Source organism: Salvelinus sp. IW2-2015, linkage group LG13, assembly GCF_002910315.2.
Source record: "Salvelinus sp. IW2-2015 linkage group LG13, ASM291031v2, whole genome shotgun sequence".
Classification (NCBI taxonomy): Eukaryota; Metazoa; Chordata; class Actinopteri; order Salmoniformes; family Salmonidae; genus Salvelinus; species Salvelinus sp. IW2-2015.
In genome coordinates, this window is record NC_036853.1 from 9863548 (window position 1) to 9883529 (window position 19982).

Sequence of the window (19982 nt, forward strand, 5' to 3'; positions counted from 1 at the left end):
GTCATCAAGACAAAGGGTGGCTACTTTGACAAATCTCAAATATAATATATATTTTGATTTTTTTAACACTTTTTTGGTTACTACATGATTCCATATGTGTTATTTCATAGTTTTGATGTCTTCACTATTATTCTACAATGTAGAAAATAGTACAAATAAAGAAAAACCCTGGAATGAGTAGGTGTGTCCAAACGTTTGACTGGTACTGTATGTATACCATACTACCAAAACACATGACAGGGGAAAACCTGTCATGAAACTTTCATGCCCCAAAAAACATGTACGCTGCCCCCCCATACCCACCCCTCACATACCCCTCTGCCCTTTACAGACACACACACAAACACCCACACCCTCCCTCACCCCTCAATTAAACTAATACCTCACCCGTATCCCTGAGGTAAAATATCTCTGCAAGATATCCAGCAAAAATTCACCCAATGTTCTTTCTCTCTGTAAAAATACTGGTACTGTACTGTAACCCCATGAGGACAGGAGGGGGAAAAAGAGAGGCTTTCATAAATGCATAACGATATGCTGTAAAACCACAGGAGTGAATGTAACCTTTCGCATTGGAGGACGATGTTATTAGAAAAGCCAAAGTCAGAGCAGTCTTTTAAGTGTGTCCTGACAGTAACTGCTATTCTCATTAGTTTCTCTGCTGTCTGTTGAAATGTGGCGAGGAGGTGGAAAAAATAATAATAGTCTCCTGTTTCCTAACATTTCCAATTCAATTTCCTTCCACTGACCTGCAGTAACTAGAGGAAATCAATGCAACCATGGGTAAAAGATTCTGGATCCAGGGATGGCATCCCCTTTTTAAGGTGACAATCTGGCATGTCTGATTGTGACACGAACACCCTTTTCAGGTGTAAATTAAACCCTTGATCAGTAGTGTTGCTTAATATAGGGGGAGCCTGCACTGTGTAAGAATGCCTAAGACAGGAGACTGGAGCTGTATTTGAAAACTCATACTAACCGCACTAACCATTCTATTTGTGTTTTAAATTGAGTATGTAGTATGCTTATTGGTCATTGTATGGATATGTTTAGCATGCCAAAAGTTCCCGGATGTCGTACTACATTCGCCAAAATTCGAAGTATACAAGCGGTGGACACTATTTCTGTGCTTTTAGAGCCCATAATGCAATTCTTCTGAAAATGGGAGTGGCTTCACAACATATTCAGATTTTAAGAAAATTGCAGAAAATATGCAGCCGAAGTCCGACGAGAGCGGATACAAATGTAAGTAAAAAATAGCAAATATGTATTGCTTTAACTTATTAGGACAAATGTTGAGTAAATGTTGAACAATGTAATAAAAAAGTTAAGATTTTTTTTAAAGTTACGTTACACATTATGTTGACTGACAATGTGTTAGCTACGCTACAGGCCTTTATGAACCACATAGCATATCATTACAGCAGTTGCATGCATGTACCGGTATGTTAGCTAGCTACCTAACGTTAGTTGGCTACTATTACATCGAACTTGCCAGTATCTTAACTATCACATAGTTGTCTCGCGCCGCATACAATGCATCGCGTGCCAAGTTGAGCCATATAGGGTTAAACATACTGTAGGAATGAACACAAATCAGGAAACATCAAATACAGATGGAGGAAAACATTTATTGACTTGATTATTCATGTCATTATTAGCTTAGCTATGTGGTATAGTCGTTGTGCGTTCTCAATGGACATTTTTAATGAAGTCGTGAGATGTCTAACTATTAATTTGTCATGCTAACAAGCTAGCAAGAAGTTACATAGCAACAGCATCAACTTCCAGTAGACAGCCAAAGCGCTAGTACACTCAACTCAAAGGAGACCGTTTGCTTACAGTACACTGAAAAATTAACTAATAGTATATAGAATGTAGTATATAGAATGTAGTATATACTCATTAAATATGTAGTATACAGCATGTTAGTATGGGTATTTGAACATAGCTTGGGAGAATAGGGACTGGGATCCTACAGTACTACTAATTCCCACTCTGCTGTTCAGAGGGATGGAGTGATGGGAGGAGGGATGGAGTGATGGAAAAGAGGAGAGAGAGAAGGATGGCTGACTTCATGGCAGGCACTGACAGAGGCCCTGTCCTCTAGCCCTGCTACAGCATCACCTCCCAACCCCCAGTGCTAGAGAATCAGAGAGGAGACTCAGACACAAGCCCTTCCTGAGGGGTTAGAACAAAGAGCTGCTATGGCGGTGGTCACGGTGCTCTCATGCCCCCGAAAGCCATAAGGGCTGAAATGTCATTGCTTTTCACCAGAAGCAACAGATAAAGGTGCACATTTTTTCAAATGTGTGAGACGACATCTGATGTTTTTTGACAGGGGTTTGGCTATCTAACATTGATCAATTCATTTATTAATTTCTATCATGTTATTTTCAACATGTTACTTTCATGTGCTGCCCCGTATCTATCCTTATCACTTTAAACTCTTGATATGTTGAGATGAAGAGAGAATAGCGGGCATAAGGCAGATACATCTGCTTTCATCTAACCTCACCCTCAGGCTCAAATTGCAGGCACATAGAGCCTGGTAACACTTCTGCCTCAAAGTTGGACTTGAAAGGAGTTAGGTTAACATCGAGGCGGGAGCGGGAGCAAGCCTGCTACAGCTGTTTTAGATGGCAAAAATCGCCAATCAAAATGTATTATTTTTGGGAAGCCCAATTGATTCTGAGTTCGGGCATATAAAGTTTATATGTGAAAACTATTTCTAAGATGTGTACTTGCAGATTTTCCGAACTCACATGTTTGTTTAAATCACTTGCGCTGCTCGCACTTTGAAGTCTACAATGCAGGGGGTTATGCTAGATGGTGATGAACCGAGAGATCAGCCAATTGAAAGCAGAGGTTGTTTAGTCCGCTCCTACCATAGAATTCCATTCAAGTCCCGTATTCAAGTCCCGTTCTGAGGCGCTGTGAAACCAGACGGTTCAAACAGAGAGACGGCTGGTGGACGAGATTACTGTAGCTTTGATATGGATACCCACACATTAACTCCATACTCATACTACTGAGAATGTTTACATTCGAAGGCCCACAAATCAATAACTGACTGGACTGATATACACAAATAACACCTGACTTAATACCTCAACCGAATAAAAACTCCCATCAGACTCTTGGTTTAGGAAAATTCAGCCTATAGCCAAGATATACAGAATGTAAATCTGCCACTTGCAGACCCGAGTGACCACTGTCGAACACATTAGCAAGTTGCCACTCGATAAAGGGCTTACGGGCCAAGTGTTCAGTTTGAGATTCATCCATACTATATACTGCAGCGGAGGTTCCTCAGGGGTAGAAGGAGAGGACCATCCTACTCAGTCAATTTCAGAAGAATTTAATATAATGAAACATTAAAAAAGTTATTATTTTTAGATAAAACTATACTAAATATATTCACGTCACCAAATAACTGATTAAAACACACTGTTTTGYATTGAAGGTCTACAGTAGTCTCAACACATTCTTGGATAGCACCATGGTGTAGCCGGAGGACAGCTATTTCCCATCTTCTGGCTACATTGACTTCGATACAAAACCTAGGAGGCTCGTAGGCCTTACCCCCTTCCATAGCCTACATGGTAATTATGACCACTTCCGGAGGACAACCTCCAACCAATCAAAGCTTTTACAATATGAACTAACATGCTGTCCATCCAATCATAGGATTAGGATCAGAGAACGAACCTAGTGTGGAGTATTGTGGTTGTGCCACAGAGCATTATGGGGGTTCTATGGGTTGCAAGCTTGGTGAGTTGTTGACATAATGGATAGAGATTGAGAGTAATAGTTCAGCATTCTTTGGATATTATTCAATTCAAATTAGTTTCTTCAAACTACAGGAGACGGAGGAAGTAGATTATATATTGTTTTCTGGATTTAGAACTTTTGTGTAGAATTAGTGCAATTTATTTCAATTTGCCTTGCCAACTTTAGTAGCAAGTGCTAACGTTAGCAGCTACCAGAGTTCAGTTTTCTCCGTCAGAATGGCTAGCTAATGCTAACAACAATGTAGTGGATATTTTGTTGAAGAACCCCTTTCATTGCCCACATCAGAGTCAAGCTTCTTGGAAAAAGCCACATCGATCATGTAATGGACGAACGTCTGCATATTCAAACTGCGCAACACAACGAGAAGGTAAGAAGAAACAGGGTCACAAGTAGTTTATCAGCAAGAGTTGGCTTTCACTTAGGGGTACGATGAGAGGGAAAATTCAGCTAACAAGGGCAACTACAAGGAGCGTACATAGTTAATTGCACGTTACGATGCTTTACTTGCTGAGCATACGGAAGTTTCTACTGCCTTCTCTGGGATGTTGAAATCAATTCAGAATGATTTGATCGCTTCCATCGTATCATCCATTAAAAGTGAGATTAAAAAGAGAGGTTGACGCAGCACATTTTTTCGCTTGCGCAGAAGTAGGCTTTCCACATTACTCCGGTATCTATTTAGCAAAGGTGACAACACATAATCAATCACTCCGGACAGACACACGCAAAAACTCATTACATAAATGTTGCAGCAGCCTTGGCTAGACCTAAACATTAGAGATCTGATATGCTGAAAAAGAGACGATTTTTCAATCTGATCAGCTGTAGGCTACTAATAATAGCAGCTGCATACAGCCTATGCGCCCTGTTAATCTGGTCATGGTAAAAAAAAAATGGTAACATAATGTATTTATAATCCATTTGTTTGTCAGGAGAAAATGTGAATGTGATCAAATTTGGTTTATATTCAAACTTGGCTAGGCTGCCTACACCTTTCCAATCCAAAATGATTAACTGGAATTAATCAATCAACATAATAGTGATGACATAGACTGTGAGTAAATGTTTTGGAAGGACTACAGTTGCATAAGCCTGCATGATGCAAACATGCAAAAAGCAAGCTCAGCCCTGTGAGTTCTATTCTCTATCAGTTGTTGTCTCTGTGTCTTGGTAGAGGAAACCCCCTTGTTAGTCTAGTCTAAATATAATTMATATGAACAAGTACAAGGTTGCTGCAGATTGACAGGGTTTTCATCCTCCCTAGAGCCAGGAGTTTTTTCCAGGAGTTTTTTAAAGTCATGTGACCTGATTAGAAAAACTGGTCCCATCATAGCCCATATAAAACTGATTAATCACTTCATACCCTATATGGTCCAGAGTTTTCCTGGTTAGGTTATCAAATAAGGAAACAATCCAGGCCCTAGAGGGAAAACATTGCCCCACCACCCTGCGACCTGTGGTGCCACCAGTCTGCTCGCAGTTATCAGTTATCGTCATCGTCAGGTATGTGGATGATCAGGGCTTTATTCAGGAACATTTCTTGTGACACTTTAATGTGTCAAGTGGGCGAGATGCACAGTCTTTGTTTGACTTTGTGAATTCTGAGATGTCTGAGTTTAACTACATGGAGAAACTTGTTGCCCTAAACTATGATGGGACTGCTGTAATGGAATGTACAGTATCTGCTATTTGTATTTACAGCTGAGTCCCCTCCTGATCTCTGATTAATAGGTGATGACCAGTCCACTCCACTGYCATTGTCAACTCTCTCCTGACATGGACTGAAGCCACATCTCATGTGCCTGCTCATCCACAGGCACAATGAATGTTTCCTCTCCAAGCACTGTCAGTAGACCTATCAATTTTCTCTCATTACTGTATGTAGAGTCAATCCCATACACAAATACAGTCACGTGATTTTACTCCATTCGTGGGCTAACTCATTTTTAGCTCTTTTGTCTAACAACAATTGAATTTGGAAATGTACATTCACTTAGGTTGGAGTCATTCAAACTCGTTTTTCAACCACTCTACACATTTCTTGTTAACAAACTATACTTTTGGCAAGTTGGTTAGGACATCTACTTCGTGCATGACACAAGCAATTTTTCCAACAATTGTTTACAGACAGATTATTTCACTTATAATTCACTGTATCACAATTCCAGTGGGTCAGAAGTTTACATACACTAAGTTCACTGTGCCTTTAAACAGCTTGGAAAATTCCAGAAAATTATCTAATGGCTTTAGAAGCTTCTGATAGGCTAATTGACATCATTTGAGTCAATTGGAGGTGTACCTGTGGATGTATTTCAAGGCCTACCTTCAAACTCAATGCCTCTTTGCTTGACATCATGGGAAAAAGGTACAAAAGTACGTATATCCACAGTAAATCGGGTCCTATATCGACATAACCTGAAAGGCCGTTCAGCAAGGAAGAAGCCACTGCTTAAAAACCGCCATAGAAAAGCCAGACTACGATTTGCATCGGAACATGGGGACAAAGATCGAACTTTTTGGAGAAATGTCCTCTGGTCTGATGAAACAAAAATAGAACTGTTTGGCCATAATTACCATCGTTATGTTTGGAGGAAAAAGGGGGAGGCTTGCAAGCTGAAAAACACCATCGCAACCTTGAATCACGGGGGGGTGCTTTGCGACAGAAGGAACTGGTGCACTTCACAAAATAGATGAGGAAGGAAAATTATGTGGATATATTGAAGCAACATCTCAAGACATCAGTCAGGAAGTTAAAGCTTGGTCGCAAATGGGTCTTCCAAATGGACAATGACCCCAAGCACACTTCCAAAGTTGTGGCAAAATGGYTTAAGGACAACAAAGTCAAGGTATTGGAGTGGCCATTACAAAACCCTGACCTCAATCCTATAGAACATTTGTGGGCAGAACTGAAAAAGCGTGTGCGAGCAAGGAGGCCTAGAAACCTGACTCAATTACACCAGCTTTGTCAGGAGGAATGGGCCAAAATTCACCCAACTTATTGTGGGAAGCCTGTGGAAGGCTACCCGAAACGTTTGACCCAAGTCAAACAATTTAAAGGCAATGCTACCAAATACTAATTTAGTGTATGTAAACTTCTGACCCACTGGGAATGTGATGAAAGAGATAAAAGCTGAAATAAATAATTCTCTCTACTATTATTCTGACATTTCACATTCTTAAAATAAAGTGGTGATCCTAACTGACCTAAGACAGGGAATTTTTACTAGGATTAAAAGTCAGGAATTGTGAAAACCAGAGTTTAAATGTATTTGGCTAAGGTGTATGTAAACTTCTGACTTCAACTGTATGTAGTGTATTGTGTTATTGTTTTTTGTCTTCCCAGTCAAATCCTGTCCTGCCCTCAGTGGAAGAGTTGAGCTCTTCTCCAACACCATCCGTCTATGATGAGCTTGTCCTGCACTGAAGCTTATGAACACCTCATCCCCTGTCCTGCACTAAAGTCAAGCCTCTGAATACCTCAACTCATGCCTCATAACCTCATCCAATCACTGCTGTGATCCCTTCTACACTGTGTAGAAGTAGCTGTTTCATTTCCATTACCCATAATACTGTATTATAAATGTCTTTATTAAATGATTTAGGTTAAAATAATTAGACTTTGACGATTTTTTAAACACACTTTGTCATCTCCATGCGGGCCGCGCCTATACTGTGGATCTCCCATCCTCCTCATTTTTTCAAGTCACCAGCCTCCACTGATATACTGTATATATACTACAGTACACAGCCTACTATATACAGTATCATATACTGCAGAGGTATTCAACTAGGGCTCTGCGGAGGTACTGCTGGCTGTCGGAAAGCTTTCTTGACTTGGAAATACATTTTTGCCAACACATGGCTAACCTTTGTTTAACCATCCATTCTAGCTAATAGGATATGTTAGAGTTGACACTTCCTCTTCCAAGTATGTGGGAAGGTCAAAATAACGAAAAACTATCTACCAAATCTAATAATTTTAAAATGTTGATTACTTCTCTTTGCCATTATCATTCACCTGATGATAAAAAAAAAAAATAGAAGGCCAGCATGCCGGGGTCGCCTCTTCACTGTTGACGTTGAGACTGGTGTTTTACGGGTACTATTTAATGAAGCTAACAGTTGAGGACTTGTGAGGCGTCTGTTTCTCAAACTAGACACTCTAATGTACTTGTCCTCTTGCTCAGTTGTGCACCGGGGCCTCCCACGTCTCTTTCTATTTTGGTTAGAGACAGTTTGCGCTGTTCTGTGAACGGAGTATTACAGAGCGTTGTACGAGATCTTCAGTTTCTTGGCAATTTCTCACAGGGAATAGCCTTCATTTCTCAGAACAAGAATAGACTGTCTAGTTTCAGAAGAAAGTTATTTGTTTCTGGCTATTTTGAGCCTGTAATCGAACCCACAAATGCTGGTGCTCCAGATACTCAACTAGTCTAAAGATGGCCAGTTCTTTGCTTCTTTATTCAGGACAACAGTTTTCAGCTGTGCTAACATAATTGCAAAAGGGTTTTCTAATGATCAATTAGTCTTTTAAAATGATAAACATGGATTAGCTAACACAACGTGCCATTGGAACACAGGAGTGATGGTTGCTGATAATGGGCCTATGTATGCCTATGTACGTAGATATTCCATAAAAAATTATCTGTTTCCAGCTACAATAGTCATTTACAACATTAACAATGTCTACACTGCATTTCTGATCAATTTGATGTTATTTTAAAGGACAAAAAATGTCCATTAATGTGACCCCAAACTTTTGAACGGTAGTGTACATGGAAAATAATGAGCAACAACAGCAATGKTTCTCAAAATAAGGGTCTAAGTAAGGAAGTTAGAAATGCAACTGTCTGATTGTAGATAATGTGTCCACTAGCAATGCATGGCCTCTAACCATAAAGTCTAAATCTATTAGGGGCCAGGGGCAGTCGTCATCAAACAGTCTGCTTTTGGAATACTCCATCAGAAAGAAGCCTGTGTGGATGTGCCACAAAGCTCTTAAGCCTGCATGTTCCTGTCAAAATATGGATTATGGCTCCTCTCTGCTTTTATCTTCAAACAAGCCTTTCAACCATCTGTTGTCTATGCTGCGGTCAAAGTCAAGAGACCTCTGATTCCAAAGTGTCTGAAGAAGAAAATAGAGCACGGTTGGAGAGAGGGGAATAGTGACACGCTGGTCACAGAACAGAAAAGGCCAAAGAACTTTTGATGCGTGAAAATCTCAGAATTTACTTTTCTCCGTCTCTCTTGAAGAAAAAAAGAGAACGCGTTCAAGGTCCGGGGGATTGGGAAATGTTATTTTTTATTTCCATTCAGAGTGACTTTCTGAAGCACACACAGAGACCTGAAAAGCCATGGTTACAGCAGTTTAGTAACCATCCTATTTCGAAATTGTAGGCTTTCCAGATGTGTGTGTGTGGTGCCACTCAGCTCCTTAAGCTGCTCAGCAGTATGGCTTCCTAGCGTATCCACAGCCAGTATGAGATTGCAGAAACTTCTCCTCCTGTCATATTTCAACTGCCTACACTGGGCATGCTAATACAACACAATGCAGAAAAAGGCTTTTTATCATTCTTAATAACTGATACCTATCTACATGTGAATGTTGTTCCTAGAATGTGGCCAGGTTTTGACATTTATAGGATCAGTCAAACCTTGATAATCAAGTTGTTTTTCTTCCTCTAGCTGAAAAGCTTTAATGTTGATTTTTTCATACCTTCTCATTCCATGTGCTGTTGCGCCTTGCCTCCAGCACTTGAGTATGCACATCTTGGTGGATGTCCTTCCCCCCCTCCCCCAGTTAGTAATTTCCTGCCATTCAGCTCTGAGAGGTGTAATGAGTGTTTGGGCTGCCGGAGCTCTTATCTGTTGTGACAAATAACTGTTGAGCAGAAACAACAGCAGATTGCCATGTATAACACACAATACACAAAAACAAGCAAAAAATGAAATCTTCTCCCAAGGCAGATGTTAAGAACGGCTCACTTAATTGGCTTCAGAACACTTTTCCTCCATCACACTAGACCTGTTAAGCAGACCGAGCGTGCCGGAGATGCAACGTCTCTTTTAGATAAAAGCTCATCTTCATGCCAGAAGTGACTCCCAAGGCTATTATGTTCAGTCATCAGTGGAAAAGCAGCAACAAACCTTTGTACATAAGACACTGATGATAGCCATCTGAAAAACACCACTGCGGATTACTCCTGTCAGCTCCATACCAGACGTACATTATGGTAATAGAACCATCTGAGAAAAATATATCATTTCTTGATTTTTACTTAACCCATCCTCACCTCCGTCCATCCACTCCTCAATGAGACAATTTAGACTTGTCCTTGGCTCAAAGGCAGCAAGACTTGAAATGCGTTTAGAATTGGTGCACCGCATCAAAGAGACCGGGAGCTTATTTTCAAGTATTTTGCGTCCCAAGGCTAAAGTGGTTCTGAGGCGGCTACTCCCTGTAAATAGTTTTGAATTGTCTCTCTCTACTCTGGCTCGGAGAGAGACTCTGTGTGATTCTGTCTCCTACGGTGCTCTGGCCTCTCTTCATGCTCTCTCATCACCAGAGGTACCAGTGGAAAAAACTGTGCATAATAGACCTGCCGATTGCTTTCCTTAGATGTCGATCAGTGATGCTCACCACAACTAAGCTAAATCCAGTCAGCCAGGGCCAAGGTGCCGATGCATGTTTTTTGCTTTGATGGATCAAACTTCTTCTTCTCTTGCATTTGATATAGTGCTTTGCTAGTATACACTTYAAGTTTCAGAGAAAGTGTTTCTCTTTTTGACTGGTCTTATAGTGAAGATGTGTAGAAATACTACATGAAAGAAGCAGAGGGTTCTCAGAAACTAGTCAACAGCTAGCTCTAGTCATGACTAAACAGCACAGTAAAATGGAAGGGATTGGAGAGAAGAGAAACAGAATGAAGATGTCACAGAAAAGAGGACACCAATGGGAGATAAGAAACCACTCCAACACTCATCATTACCAATTCCTCTTCAAATGTTCAAATTATTTTGGGGAAATTATGAAAGCAATCAACATCAACACAGGCCAGGGAAAAGGGATAATACATTTTGTAATTTGTGARAAAAATAGTTTATCTATAATTACAGTATGTTTATCTGGCTGGGTGAAATCTGAGGGGGAATCGCTGAAACTTGTGGCAGTTGGCGTGTTGGCAGGGTAGGTGGAGGACATGGGCCTCGCCTGAGGATAGAGTATTCTCTCTCTTTTACTGTGCTTCCCCTCTTCTCTCTGTAGTCTGTCTAGTCTGGTAGATCACCACAACATGGGATGGCACTAGCCTTATTCCTTATCTTGTGACTGCTGCCAACCAGGCACTCTGAACCCTCAGAGTACATATCATTATTTATAATAAGAAAGCTTGCTACTGTATGATTACCTCTATGCTTTTAACCATAAAGAACATTTCATTTAGTATGTCGGTTAAAAACCCATAAAACATGAATATTATCTTGGGGCTGCCACAGTGTAATTTGCCACTCATCCGTTTAGTCTGTGGTCCATTTAGTTTTTGTATCATTAAAGATGATACAAATCAAATACACGCTAACATGAAAGCGCTTGGATTCTGCCCATGCCCCCCCCAAACCCCTCCCCCTCTCCCCTCACTTCCCCCTCCCTTTCTCCCCCCCTCTCCCTCTATTCCCCCTCCCCTTCCCCTCCCCTCCCCTCTCTTTCCCCTGTCCCCCTCTCTCTCCCTCTCTTCCCCCTCTCCCCCGTCTCCCTTCTCTTCCCTCCCTTCACTCCCCACTCTCCCCTCTCCCCCCCCCCCCCCAGCCAGTTGATATTGCCCTTGCATGGATGGAAATGTATTTCAAACTCTCAAACCTTGCAGTGCATTTGTGCCGAACTAATTTAAGCGAATTACAACGCAAATTGTACGAAATGTGCTCTGTGACCATTACAATCCTGTTTGCTATGCTTAGCAAGGATGCTTTAGCCATCACACCCTCACAAATACACCCTGCTTACAATCACACACACACTCACGCACACACACACCCACGCACACACACACACACACTTTCCAAGTAACAAACACACACCAACGCACAAACTATCTTACTCCAGATTTTTCTTTGAAATCAAACTAATGCATTCATTTAATATTGTTTTGCTGTCTTTTTACATCTCACAGAGACAAACACTGAACACTTCTTTCCCCTCTTGTGACTTTGACCAACATTGGGCGGTATAGTGATCCAGCCATGGAACTTTAATGAAAGGTTTTATAACAAAGCATGGACGCTTGGTTGGTCTAATGAGATCCCTAACTGTTTCTGCCATCTGCCTAACTCAAGTCATGACATTAGCTATGCAGCCAGCTTGGAATGGAATCCTCCCCTTTATACATCTATTCTCTTATGTCAAACAAACAGACACATTTCTCACGTAAAGCTTCGGTACAATTGTCACGACACATAAACCTACAACTTACTTTCTAACATTCCAATCAAATAAGACATAATATATGCTTCTGTAGTTATGTAGCAAATAGTACATATTTTACTGTGCACTCACATTTCTACTTACAGGTAAATATTACAGGCAAAAACAAATATTTCGCTGTCTCCTTCATTTCTGTACGGTTTTAGTGTTATTGGCATGCTGTGCAGTGTACAGTATGGAGAGTCCTTGCTTTAAGTAAATGTGGAGTGATTGACTAGTCTCTGTTGGAGAAAATAGTTCTCCATTCATTCCTGGGCTTCCAGAGGCAAAACGTCCTTCAGGAGAGTAAACACAGTCTGACAGGCCCTGTGATGAGGACGGGCGACGGGGACTCTACAGCCCAGGCAAACGCATAGCTAGGAACAGACTCCAGGCCCCTGCATGTCGTACCACAGCTCACACCGCTCCCCGCTAACTTAGTGACCAACCACCAACCGTCAAACAACACTGCTGCTGACTTTGGACACTTTGGCCTTTGCCTTTGTTAGTCACGTTGGAGTTTGTTTGTTTGCTTTGGTCGTTAGGGGGTTGACTTTGGTATCTGTAAAGTTTTAATCTGTCTGATGAATCTGAATCTGTCTGATAAATTAAAAAGTGATGAGTGTGAATCTTGAGGGATGAGGTGCTTCTAAGTATATTAGTGCTCCCCCCCATTCCCAGGTCTCAGATCTGTGCTCCCTGTTGGAAAGCAAATTGAAAATCGGAGCGCCCATCAGAGACCGGATTAGGCCGTTTTCCCGACATGCTTATATTGCGGTAATCTCCTATGCAGATCACATCTGCAGCTAATTGATGGATTTGCCAGAGGATCTGAGAGTGGCTTGCTCCGCTGTGCACTCGTGTTTATTTTCAGAAGCAGTTTGTTTTTAACTCTTGCCTGGCCGGAGCGGCTCGGAACCCACGTCAACACTGACCCCACTGTCAGGAAGCAGGAGGAGTCACACAACGCTCCCACAACCCTCTCACAACGCCCCGCAAATCCCACCTAATTACCCAGGACAGRCATGATCACTCCAACACGTTGGTTCTACATGAATAATTCACAGCAGCACATGTTGCATACTGAGTGTACAAAACATTAGGAACACCTGTCTAATATTGAGTTGGACACCCTTTTGCTCTCAGAACATCCTCAATTTGTCAGGGCATGGACTCTACAAGGTGTCGAAAGCGTTCCACAGGGATGCTGGCCCATGTTGACTCCAATGCTTCCCACAGTTGTGTCAAGTTGGCTGGATGTCCTTTGGGTGATGGACCATTCTTGATACACACGGGGAAACAGTTGAGTGTGAAAAACCCAGCAGCGTTGCAGTTCTTGACACACTCAAACCGGTGCACCTGGCACCTACTACCATATCCCATTCAAAAGTGCTTACAAATGTTGTCTTCTTCACCCTCTTAATAGTACACATACACAATCCATGTCTCAAGGCTTAAAAAGCCTCATTTTTAACTGTGTCCTCCCCTTCATCTACGCTGATTAATAAAGTGGATTTAACAGGTGACATCAACAAGGGATCATAGCTTTCACCTGGTCAGTCTATGTCATGGAAAAAACAGTTCCTAATGTTTTGTACACTCAGTATATATTGTTGTCCTGAAAGCCCACTGGCTGACTCCTAACTGCATCCTCACAGAGAGGATGAAGTGGGGTACCTGTGTCTACACATGCAGAATATGCTTACATACACATGGTGTTTAGCAGCTCAGCCCTGCAGTGTCACATAGTGTCCTGGAAGGCAGAGCTGTGAACGCTTAACACACGCCGACCAGACAGCCTTCAGAGGAGAACACATCAGCAGTCGGCATCTTCCCTGAAGACATGTACAACTTCCTCCACACACAGCTAGACACACTGTTTTACAACACTCCAACACACACCCACACCCTCACTCACATCAGGGAGGGGGGAGTGTGTGAGTGTAAATGTGTATGTGTGTATGTCTGCGAGGGGAGGGGGGGCAGTGCTTGAGAAATGTGTTAAGAGGGTGGGGGTTGTGGCAAGCAATGATCTATTTTTTCCCATTATCCTGCCTGCATACGTGTGCCTCATTTACATTCATGGTTATCCAGATAATGAAGCTTTCAATCTGGGGGATCCTGTGGTGAGAACAATGAACCCAATTACCTCCCGCCGCCTGCGAAATGGGATGGCAGACTCTGAGACAGATGGGAAAGGCTGCGGTCGGCCGGCAATCCAATCATATTCATCTCACTCTCATGTTTCCCTGTTCCCGTGCGCGTCGCAACTTATCAACAGGCTGAGGCCAAAGCCCTGGGATCATTACATCAAACATACCACACACCAACCCCCCTCCCACCATCCCACCTACCTTCAACCTGCAGCCACAGGAAGACATGCTAGTGTCCCCCGGGCCCCTCTGTCTCTCCCCTCATCTCACATGCTACTGATGGTTCTTCCTCCGTCCCTTCATGTGCCCTGGAAGCTGGATTGTTCTTGAACACTCCACCTCCGCAGACAGTTTTTTTTTATTTTGCAAATATCCGTCTCAATCTTGAAGTACTTATTAGTGAGAAAGTATCGTACGAGGAACATTTCAAATGAATTATGAAGCACGCTCAGGTTTCCGTTTGAGCTTTATTATTTTACAGTTAGTTTTACACTCATATTTGAAATCATTCAGAGAAGCACTTAGAGGAGAAAAATGATACAGTACATTATCACTTAGAGGAGAAAAATGATACAGTACATTATCACTTAGAGGAGAAAATGATACAGTACATTATCATTTAGAGGAGAAAAATGATACAGTACATTATCACTTAGAGGAGAAAAATGATACAGTACATTATCAGTATATTATAAAACTGGTTGTTTGGATCCTGGATGCTGATTGGACAAGCAGCATTCCAAGCCGTGCTGTATTGGCCGTCACAGGCACTCTATGTCTGTTAACAGTTCCATCTGAAAATGATCACTGCATCTCCATAAGAATATCATGTTCTGTTGCTGTSCCAATCATCTCTTTTATTTATCTCAACTCGCACATTATTTCTCCTTGCTTCCAGCCTAGCTAGTTGGTTACAGCAGGGTTAATATAAAGCCTAGCATTTAGTTTGTTACAAGCAGGGTTTAATATAAGCCTAGCATTTAGTTTGTTACAGCAGGGTTAAATAAGCCTAGCATTTAGTTGTTACAGCGGGTTAATATAAGCCTAGCATTTAGTTTGTACAGCAGGGTTAATATAAAGCCTAGCATTTAGTTTTTACAGCAGGGGTTATATAAGCCTAGCATTTGTTTTTACAGCGAGGGTTAAATATAAGCCTGCATTTAGTTTGTTACAGCAGGGGTTAATATAAGCCTAGCATTTAGTTTGTTACAGCAGGGGTTAATATAAGCCAGCATTTAGTTTGTTTACAGCAGGGGTTAATATAAGCCTAGCATTTAGTTGTGTACAGCAGGGTTAATATAAGCCTCAGCATTTAGTTTGTTACAGCAGGGGTTAATATAAGCCTCGCTGTCTGCCTGTCTGACCTCGGAAACAATGTTTCACTTTTGAATTTCAATCTCTGTATCATACATAGAGAATGAACGGTTCTCAGGTGAGACGAGACAACATTTTCTGAGCTAGGCGAAATCACACATCAACATCATTATCATGGACAGATCCAAGTAAATGTCAATAGAAGAAAAGCTCAAACAAATGAAAATGCAGCTAGTGTATTGTCATTCCAGGCTCAATGTTTGACGTAACTTAGTTAGCTTAAGTTGGCTAGCTAGCTAGCTAGCTAGCAAGTGACAAGAACGTTATCCAGCTTGCATAGCACCCATTTTGTTTAGAACAGACGACCAGTCCTTTTTGCATAGCAACTATGCAAAAATAATTAACGACTGGGTCTCGTCTGTAGCAACATKACCAAAATGACTAACAAGCTGATTTGTCCGGACTATATCTTCTGGTGGAAGAATGAAATTGTATTTATTTAATTATCAAAATAATGTTTAAATTAAAATATGTAACTCATCGTTTAAATATGTTGCTATCAGTTTTATGAAAGAAATAAGTGCTGTATTAGGAATACAGTCTTAGGTAAATGGCGTTGTCTGGCCCGACGTGATAGCATCAGCACTGCCTCGCGTGCCTTATTGCTTAATTATTGCAYACAGAGTATGTCCACTCAGTGTGCAATATTATGTGACTTGTTAAGCAAATTTGTCTATGTCATTCTGTGGCATGAGGTTGACTTGGCTCTGACGTGAAAGTTGCTGTCTTTGTTGAACCATGAAAAATAGAAACCTCTTTGTAATGAACAGTGGTCCATTCTATTAAATTAGCATGTCCCATCTTACATCCCTCTCACAAATGATGTATACCGGTATCTAAAGATAGATTAGAACATATACAAGTCTCATAACACATGATATTCTGTAAATAATGAACCCCTTTTTTATTAAAGGCTTAGGAAACATCCATGTAAACAATTGAAATAGTGAATATTTAACCATATGTACATGACCAATGTCTCAGGACATGATGTCAGAAGATGCAAGGGATGCCTGTGAAATGACACCCTATAGAATCTACAGTACTACTGCATAGTACATTAACTACTATTAAAAGTGAGAAGTAGGCATTGGCCTATTCCACCCATGCTCTATCAAGGTTTTCCAGCACACAGTAGCTATGTTGGTACTGTACTTCAAACAATGTGTAGGCAGGTTGCTTAGGATTCAAACCTTCTCAAACAGCCTAATTCATACTTTATGGGGACGCTATAGCCTCGTTTTAATCTGACGTCTAGAATTTGAGCTAGGTAGCCACAGAAAATACTCTGAGAGGTGGGAAGGGTGTTGTGTACCTCCAAGTTGATTTGCACATTTTCATCGACATTGGTGTCATATTGGCATAGATATGATGATAGGGAGATACTACAGACATAGCTTTGGCTACCTGTGTGGAAAAGCCACAGTAGTACTGTATATGTCAGCATAATTGACATATAACTACAATTGTTATATGTCAGTACAGAAGGCTATATGATATAGTGCATGTCTAGAGCTTAACTCATATTTCCCTCATATGGCCTCTAAGTTTGACGATGTGATCGATGGTAATTGATTCGGTGCTAAATTCCAGGGTCTTGAAGTTTCTCCAGCTAGTCACGCCATACTGCTTTAGCCTGCGTCCCAAATGGCACCTTATTGCCTATGAAGTGCATTACTTTTGACCAGGGACTATAGAGTGCCATTTGGGATGCAGTTTATTAGAGAGGATCAGCATACTAATGCGACTGCCTGGGTTGCTGCTCAGCTCTGCTCCCCTGTGTGGCATAGCTGTTTCTATGTTGGTAAATGTCAGGAGAGGAGGTATGTGTGCTCTGTGTACTCTGTGCTGTGCTTCTCCCTGCCTGGTATTCATTCTCCACATCCACTGAACCTGCAGGATACATTATTGATAAGCTACTAATTAGGCTTATTGCAATTTCAGCTGACCTTTCCCCGAGAACATCCCAGATCATTATCAGTCGCATACTCTCCTGAAATTGCAAAGGTAATCTACAGTCCACCTCCCCCCACCTCCCCCTCAACTCTCCCATGAAGATGTGTGTGTGTGTGTGTGTGTGTGTGTGTGTGTGTGTGTGTGTGTGTGTTCCTCTGTTTACATGCTGAGAGTTACTAAGGTTGCTCTTAAATTGCCTTTCTACACTGAGCTCTCCATGTAACTGCACCTAGAACTAAAGACATACTGTTGTTGCAGACTGGGTCCCTTTACCCTTGCATTGATTGTTGTTTTAATATGATGATGTTATCACAGCGTATGTTGATGTCAAGGAGCTGTATGCAGGAGGCCTACTGTTTGCCTAACGACTCACCCTGAATTTAATTCCACTGTTCTATTGATCGTTACAAAATAAATGTCAGTTGGCCGCAGTGATGTGGATGGGTAGCCAGGCAAGCCTACTGTACCATTGCATCTTACATTAAACGTGGCACTGTCATGGTGATTAACAGCATTAACATCTCTCAAATGTGAAGGCATCTACATTCTTTTTCAAAATCAATGTAATTGTTTGATCTGGAATCCTAATTAGATGCATCACATGTACCTTTTCATTCACAAGGTCGTATTAGTTATCCATTGCAGCTGCATAAGAGTTGTCTTATAATTGCTAGTCTTGTTAAGTATTAATAATAATTGCATGCATGGACTAGGAATTAAAATGTACAAATGTAGAGAACAGATTTAGAAGAAATTGAATGTTTGCAGTGGGATTTTTGGCAGAGTGCTGTTGTTTTCCTATCAAAGTAAACCTTTCAAATGTGTGTACCATTTTGCCTGTTCTGATAATCTGTTAAAGGATCAAATATTTATTTTCTCAAACTTTGTCCAGACATTTTTCTTTCACGGAATGATAATTTAAGTGAGGGCCCGTGCAGTCACTGGAGATGATACATTTACAAGGTATACCATTCAGGGGAAAAATATATGTTCTTTGAAGGTCGCTGTGATGAATCTCTGCTTCTATTCCTTTCTTCTTCTCCCTGTCTGGTTTAGATGCTCACCCCTCCCTGCTCCCCCTTAAAGGAAGTGTGCTGATGTCTTCTGCTCTTCCATTACAATCACATTTCTGCAGTGATGAGAGCTGACTGGAACACAGAATACATTTTGGAAAAAAGGCCCAAACAGCAGTTTTTCTGGCAGTGCTGGGAGCCAGGTGAGGCTGTGCAGAGACGACACCAGCCTAAGGATTAATGGTCTCAGGGGAAGACAAGGTAAGCGCACAGATCCTGCTTGACATCTTTGTACTTGTACTGTAAGAGCACACAAATTAGCCAGTGACTAACGGCCAGAGTGCTTCCATCAGTCCTATTTAACAATGCATGCAAAGCAAGGAAGGAAAAAAGTGCACGAACAAGGCATAGTGAATTGGTGGCATAGCGCATCACTTCCGGTGTGTGTGGTGGATGAATCCCGCTCCAGTAGCCGGGGCAATGGGCTGCATGTGATGACTGCACACACTCACACAAGCATGCAGACACACACACAGTCCTCCCCTCCCTCTTAGAACTCTCTGCATGGTGTGGCAGCAGCAGCATCTCCAGATGTTCCTAGATCATAAAGGAGCGGGAACGAGCTCCATTCAACTCGACAGAGACCTATAATGTTCCAGCACGCACCAAATGTCAACTCCTGATATGTCAGATGTTATCGCACTGATGTGATAGGACGATAACTAGCGTGGAGTGGAAACAAAGCAAATGCCAGCGTTGAGTCATTTTCTGTGTTAGCCAGATACTACTGGGAGAGAGTGGTCGGTCAGCAGATAGCTGGGGACATATTGTTTGAAATGCCGTCTAATGCAGAGAGATGATTAAGGTGTTTTAAATTAGGCTCTCTGATGTTTTTGTCTTTCTCACGCTGTCTTTACATTTTCTTTAATTTAGTGGCTACAAGATCAATTGCTGCTAATAATTTAAATACCAGAGCAAGACCTGAATTAGAAAGTTGGATACTCCAGACTTTTACTAGGGAAATAGAGTTCTTCCAAAATCGAGCTGCATCCATTCCTCCTTCATGGCTTATGAATATTTATACAACGGTTGGGTCTAATCCTGGATGCTGATTAGTTAAAACCACATTCAAGCCGGTGTCTATTCCACAAGTTACCACCGGCTGAAGCTATGACTTTGAAATTACTATTTACTCTGTTCCATCTCACTGTGAATCCACAGTCTCATCAGCCCAGC

General features: G+C 41.5%; 1 long non-coding RNA gene and 1 pseudogene across 2 annotated transcripts; one reads left to right on the plus strand and one right to left on the minus strand.

Annotated features, from left to right (window-relative positions):
• LOC111972085 (CUGBP Elav-like family member 5) overlaps nucleotides 1–19982 on the minus strand; it is a 387343-nt pseudogene that overhangs the window by 68580 nt on the left and 298781 nt on the right.
• On the plus strand, nucleotides 3696–7407 carry LOC111972086 (uncharacterized). 2 transcript variants are annotated; one of them, XR_002878371.2, is made up of 4 exons: nucleotides 3696–3774; nucleotides 4081–4162; nucleotides 5527–5640; nucleotides 7139–7407. It is a non-coding gene; the product is annotated as an uncharacterized lncRNA (long non-coding RNA). The 2 variants fall into 2 exon arrangements; XR_011480736.1 differs by lacking the exon at nucleotides 3696–3774 and having other exon boundaries at nucleotides 3781–4162.